We start from the raw sequence: 6,893 nt of genomic DNA on the forward strand, positions 1-6,893 counted from the left end.
GCATAATTGCATCAGTCTGATTGAGGTAATCCCCAGATCACAGCTGCTGATAGCTGGAATAACATTAATTGTTTAAAAGGAGCCTAATTAGTTCAGAAACGTGACAGATATTCAGTGTGATGTCATGGTGTTTGTTATAGAGGAGATCAAGCTGCACGATGTATTGGAAGGCTGATGAAAATTATTTACCGATGATTTATCAATTACTATAAAAATTATTCACATATTTCACATGAATTAGAGAATGAGACACTTCTTATGCAATTTCTCACCAAACTATTTTAAGAGGTGTATTTGATGTTAATTCTTACAAAAACATAAGATTTTCAGAAAAAAGGCCCATTCCTGAACATAACCATCACTGGGGCATGAGTAGACTGCACAAAAATTTACAACTTAAATCATTCAAATTCTTATGAATTAGCCACCAATTCGCCAAAGTGTAAAATAGTTACAAATTGCCATGAGATCATAAAATGTATCACCAAATAAAAAATCAGACATTTTTAAATCACATTGTTTATGCATTTCAAAGTCCCGATTATATGCTTTTTTCTTTCTTTCTTTTTTTTGTGTCCAATTAGTGTTTAAATTGTTTAGCTAGCTGTTAAAATACACTAAAAAATAATAATTATTGGTTATTAATATATCATTTTTAGATAACAAAATCCTTCAGTTTAATGTTTGTATTTGTATTTATTTATTTATTTTATTACTATAATTATTATTCTTTTTTATTTACCTTTTTCAGTACTTTTGAAACTGAAATTTAAACAGAGGATAAAGCCAATCAAGCATAATTAAAACATATTACTAAAATAAACTAATCAGTCACAGCCCATTAAAAGGTAAAATTCGATTTAATTTTTATCCCTTAATGTGAAACCATTTGTCCACCGCTCAGTGTTGCATTCCGCTTTTAATATCTATTCCAATTTGGCTTGAGCTTTATTCAGTTATTGTCTGATTCATGCGATCCTATAACAAACATTAATGGCATAATGTCTCATTTGAATTGTATCTCCTTTATATCATCTCTTCAGCTAAAAAAGACTGTTTCTGCTTTATTTCCATCACATAAATTATGCCACATCAGTGGCCTAACATGTGGAACATATTCCATTTACATCTGGAACATATAACATTTACATCTGGTGCACAGAGTTTTGTAAAGTATCACGTGAAAACAAGCATTCACACTTAGGCCATGATTAAATTATTCTGTGAGTGTAGTGTTAGGGTTAGGGTTAGTATTTGGCTGGTGATGTGATCTCACCATTAAAAAAAGAGATGAAACTCAAATCTAGTCATTATTGGGTTTATTTACCAATCATTGTCTTGTAGTAATTCCCCGTTTATATACTATACTGTGAGCATAAGTGTCTAACATGATGCACAATTGAAAATAAAACTTGATGTGAGAATATTAACATGTTTTCAAAAATACTATTAATGTCTTTATGTGTAACACTGAAAACAGCTTTAAGTTCTATTTGTGTGAAACAAAAATGGTGAGGTCTGTTTTCAGTTTTCTCCATGATGTGGGTTTGATAATAAGATAGGTGCTGACAGAAAGATACCATCTCAAACTCTTCAAAACATCACCACTCAATACACAGACTATCACAATGTGAAACCATAACACAGCCGAGTCAAGGTACAGCCATGAATGATGCCTCAAGCCTCACATATGAAGTCAAGCACATAGAGGTTTGAGTCCGGCGATGTACAAATCTTACTTTGAAATGGAACTTTATTTGTATGCTTTTATTTTAATACGGCCAAGCCACCGAGCCTTCAGTGTGATAATCATCTGCAAGTCTTTCAGAATTAAAAATGTTGGATATGGCGTGTTGAACAGGTTAAAGTCTTAAATTGTGTTTGTCTGTTCTGTCAGTGTCTACGTATTTCCCAGATCATTTTACAGATGAAAAAAAAGAAGAAAAAAGAACATTGCTTTGGGGAAAAAGTCATGATTTATATCGGAATGCATATAAAATGTTATGATCTTGACATGAAAAACAATCCAAGAGCAAGTCTGATTGTGCAAACCATTAAAGCTCAACATTATTCACACACTCTCTTGCATGTTCGACAGTGCCTAGCAAAATTTGCCTGAAGGTGTTGGTGTCTTCTGTGCTAATGTAGCTTTCATATTTGAGAAATTTAGCAGCAATACTAACTCTACCTACACAGCATTTCAATTGAGTAAAAGTCCTAATAGCCTGTTGTGTCAGAGAAGTATGCTGGAAAGTGAGAAAAATACTCCCCCTAGAGGCTGAAGACAGTTTGCCTCCTGTACAGCTCCAGCCACACACACATCCATCATCGCATCTTTATCTCACCTTTATATTTTCAATCAGAAATATAAAAAGTTTATGTGCCAATTACACTTATACCTACACAAATCTTTCAGATGTGAGTAAACGCAAGTTTCACCTAGCATATCATTTGAAACTATTCAGGACTGACAACAGGTTGAGCATGACTGTGTGCATGTTTGTACTGATACACGGACTACCCAACAACTTTTTTATTTGTTTCTTCAAGATACAGCTATCATTAATTACACGTGTTCATCTCTGCATTCATCTATTCATTCCTTCATTTCTTTTCATTTAAGATAAAGAGTACATGAAAGAAAGCAGGAATTGGCTTGTTAACGGGGACTTTTATGTTTATCCCTGAGGCGTGTCATGTCAAAGTCTTTTATTGTCGCTGCTGTCTTGAATGGAAGAAGAAATGCAATACGTTGAAATGAACCGCGTAGGCACAGGGCCAGTGACGTCTGTACATTTTCCATAAACTGAACTTGTTTTACATTCCTTACACAACAACAGCAGTGATATGTTTATGCCTGAATTGTATTTGCTTAACCTTATCTGTTAAGTCTTGATGAAATCAATTCTTGTGCATGCACACAAAGTGCTTTCCTATGAGATAAACTTTGACAAGAAGTTGAACACCCTTGCTGCTTTCGAATAAAAAGTGATGATGGAAATTAACAACATATTCAACAGATCATAACTTTGGATTTTCATAATAAAAAAAAAAAAAAAAAAAACCATCTTTGAGGACGAATGCGAAAACAAATGGGCAGCTATCTCTACAACAGAACCTCTCATCGACATCAAAATATTTGAACAATGTAAATATGGACAAAGAGATAATGAATCTCCTAACTTTGTTGGATAGGCTATACAAATTGTACTGTGCAAAATCCAGGCCTTTCTTCAATTGACATTTATTATAAAGGAACTCCAGTGGAATTTACCTCTTGGAGTAATCTTTCTGTTCATTTGAAATTTTCAGCGAATATGTTCGTTGTTGCATTTCCAAACTAAAATATCAATCCCACCCAAACGTACTGCCTGAAAATAATAATAATTTTTTTTTTTTCTGAAATTAAGGTGATTTCTATTTAGGCTAACTGGGTTAAGCCTGCAAGTATAGTTTTCATCAAGGGAATATATTCCTTTAATGGGATAGGAAAGTTATGACTATTTATAAATTGTTCATCTGCTACAGATTGTCAGATGATAATGATCCAGATGTAAACTCATACGTCACCGACCTGTATCCCTGTATGCTTGTGTCACAACAGACCCGCAGAAACAAATAAAGGCCCGTCGCCTGAAGTCACACAGTTTGGGAGAATGTTATTACGACTGGCCCTGTGGCTCATATAAAGATTTTAATCTTACTAAAGTTTACAAAACTGTGCTAGTGTATTTATCGTTTTATTTTTGTCACATTGAAGTAACTTTACTCTGTACTTTCCTGTTGGCGCTTTGCTCGGGTAACCTGCTTCTTTTGCTCACCTTCACGACTCAGTTCATTCACTTCTGTTGTCGTCCGCTTCATCTTTTTCAGACGCAGGATATATGCATAAACTCTTTAATAGAATTTAGTCGTTTTTTTCTTTCTTTCATTTAGTGTCATCCAGTTTTGCCAACTTATTTTCATGTAGCGAAAGTTGCTAAATGATGTTCTTTTTTTTTATTGCAAAAAGGGTACAATTCACATGTGATTAGCAATAATATACATAAACATTGGATGATGATGTCATTATGAAACCATGACGCAAAACTGCGTCATTGCGTAGAATATACATAAAAATGTATCAAATCTCTGCAAATAATAATTAAAAAAATGTTTATTTAGATGTGTTCGTAAAAATAATATCAACATTTAATGTTATTTGTATATATAAACACATTTTTATTACATATTTTTATTTTTAAATACAACATTGAATTATTGAAAATATACACATTTCTGAACAATTTCATTTTCTGTATTTTCCAAATAGCTTTAAACTACATTATTAACAAGTGTGCTTTGGGCACAGTGTAGCTACTTGTTAATATAAAGGAATTTTCTTTATTTGTTTTTACCAGCATTTCATTGCATTGCATTTTGATAGATAGATAGATAGATAGATAGATAGATAGATAGATAGATAGATAGATAGACAGACAGACAGACAGACAGACAGACAGACAGACAGACAGACAGATAGATAGATAGATAGATAGATAGATAGTCTCTAGCTTCAGACCCTTGCTGATTTGTCAGCCAACTAAGTCAAATAATTTTCTAAATATTTTAAAAAGTAAAGAACAACAGTTATGTTATATAACAGAAATTGGGCTCTTTGCAAACTCTGCAATTTTTTCACATTTACTCAAATTACTTTAAATTATATATTATATTTATTATAATTTTATTCTGGAACAAAATAAATCGCACTGAAAATACGTAATGAAAAGAGCTGAAATTGAATTAGTAATTAATTTATTTACAGCTAATGTTAGTAATGTCGTAATGTGGCATTGAACTAAAGAGAACTTCATCAAATGTTACTCACTCAATGCATCACTAGGTGGCGGCAGAGTTTTTATTTACCTCCAAAACAAAAGCGCGTGCTGGTGAATATACAAAATATGGGCCTATGAAAAATAATAATAATAATAATAATAATAATAATAATAATAATAATAATAATAATATAAATAAAATCGTACATGAAAAATAAGACCATCTGATCATCATATTAGTTGATGCATCAGAATCAAAAATATTAGACGTCGACCGTTTGGATGATGTTTAGGATACTTGAAACATTCATTATGCTATTTATAGGAGAAGCCATTTCTCTAAATTAATCTCCGTTAAATTGATGTCTGAATTTTTATTTGAGGGTGAATACTTTGGGCTCATTGTTAGAGCTCTCAAATGTCCAGTCTTTGTATGTCACATAGGGTTCAAACTGTATGTGTGTTTGCGCATTTCCACTGCTTTCCACATTACCCATGTGCGCCAGTGTGCCAGAGTTTGTGCGTTTAAAGATATTTCCTGGCATTGCAGATCATTGCAGGACATTTCCCCCATTCCAAAGGAAATGACAGTTCCTGCAGCTAAGAAGGATACGCTTTTATCATGAAAGACAAACAGATAACGTCAGTTTTTGATCATCCCCAGCTATTTTCAATCATCTCAAATATAAACTGGGTTTAAAAACGCTATGTTGTGCTACTTAACAGAGCAAACATCCACATTGACATCATGATAAGCATTCACAGATTCCTTCAGTAGCAGCATGTGGAGCCATTCCTGATCTCTAGGTGGCGCTAGTAAGAATGAGTGCTCCTCAGATCATTGCCTTAACATAAAGAGTTTTAAAGTATGGCATTCCTGGAACAAAACTTGCACAGTATGTGTATGCATAACCTAAAAGTAAATGTGCGTGTGTGCATGGCTCAGGGCAAGCACTGTAAAATCACATGCCCTTATTTGTGCCTGTGTTTGGCAGCAAGACTGTGGTTATCCTTTGATGTTGATGTTCTCAGGAGTTGTAGGCACCAGTACATAGTAAGTTTATGTAAGCACAGCTTCCTCACACAGTGGGAATCCAAGCAGGGTACAACCTCTAATTCACTCAAACAAACACCAGATATCAAATGCACGCAAAGGTTACAGGGCAAAGGTGTTTTAAGGAGATAAAAAATGAATAATTATTGTTGCAAAAACTAAACTGTGGACTAAAATTCAAAAACATTCCATTTAAACCAGTACAAAGCTACTAGCTCAGAGAAAAACATAGAACAAATATATGTTGTATGTGAAATGAAACACACTGAAATAGAAACACTCTATATTAAAATTAGAAACATTTAATCAAGGAAATAAAGTCTTAAAAAGAAAAGTAAAAAAATGTATATGAAATTAAATAAATACAGTATGTTGAAATAGAAATATTAAATAATACTATAATAAAAAATCTTTTTAAAAAAAACCTTTTTTAAACCAGGAAATAAAGCTTTTTTTTGTTTGTTTTTTGTTTTTTAAATAAACAAACATTATAAATGTTATATGTGAAATATAAATAATAATTTCAGAAACCTTTTGTTTGAACCAGAAAAAAATTAATAAATCCAATTTTGTATTTCAAAAATTAAACAAATATTATTCAATTAAATTGACAGAATTTTCTGCACTATTTCTTGGTCACTATTCAAATGAATAAATTCATTTTTTTCTGAAGCTCAATATTCTCTTTGGATCATGTTAAATCATGCTGGAGAACATGTTAAGATTATGGAAGCAAAACAGAGACAGACTGAATACTAAGACATTACTAAATTCATGTAGATTTTTACATAAAAAAAGATATTTGATCAAAAATTTTAATAAAATTATTTTGTTTTTTTCCACTTGTGTTCATGTTTCCTCCACTGAGAGATATGTGATGTGAAGCAACTAACCCACAGAATTTATTATTATTATTAATACAATGATAAATGTAAACAATAGCTGGATGAAAAGTAAGGCCCAGAGCGCAGGTCTCACCACACTTTGATGGCCTTGTGCATGCTATTCTGAGCAGCCAT

The sequence above is a fragment of the Carassius gibelio genome, chromosome B20, assembly GCF_023724105.1.
Source record: "Carassius gibelio isolate Cgi1373 ecotype wild population from Czech Republic chromosome B20, carGib1.2-hapl.c, whole genome shotgun sequence".
In the NCBI taxonomy this organism is placed as follows: Eukaryota; Metazoa; Chordata; class Actinopteri; order Cypriniformes; family Cyprinidae; genus Carassius; species Carassius gibelio.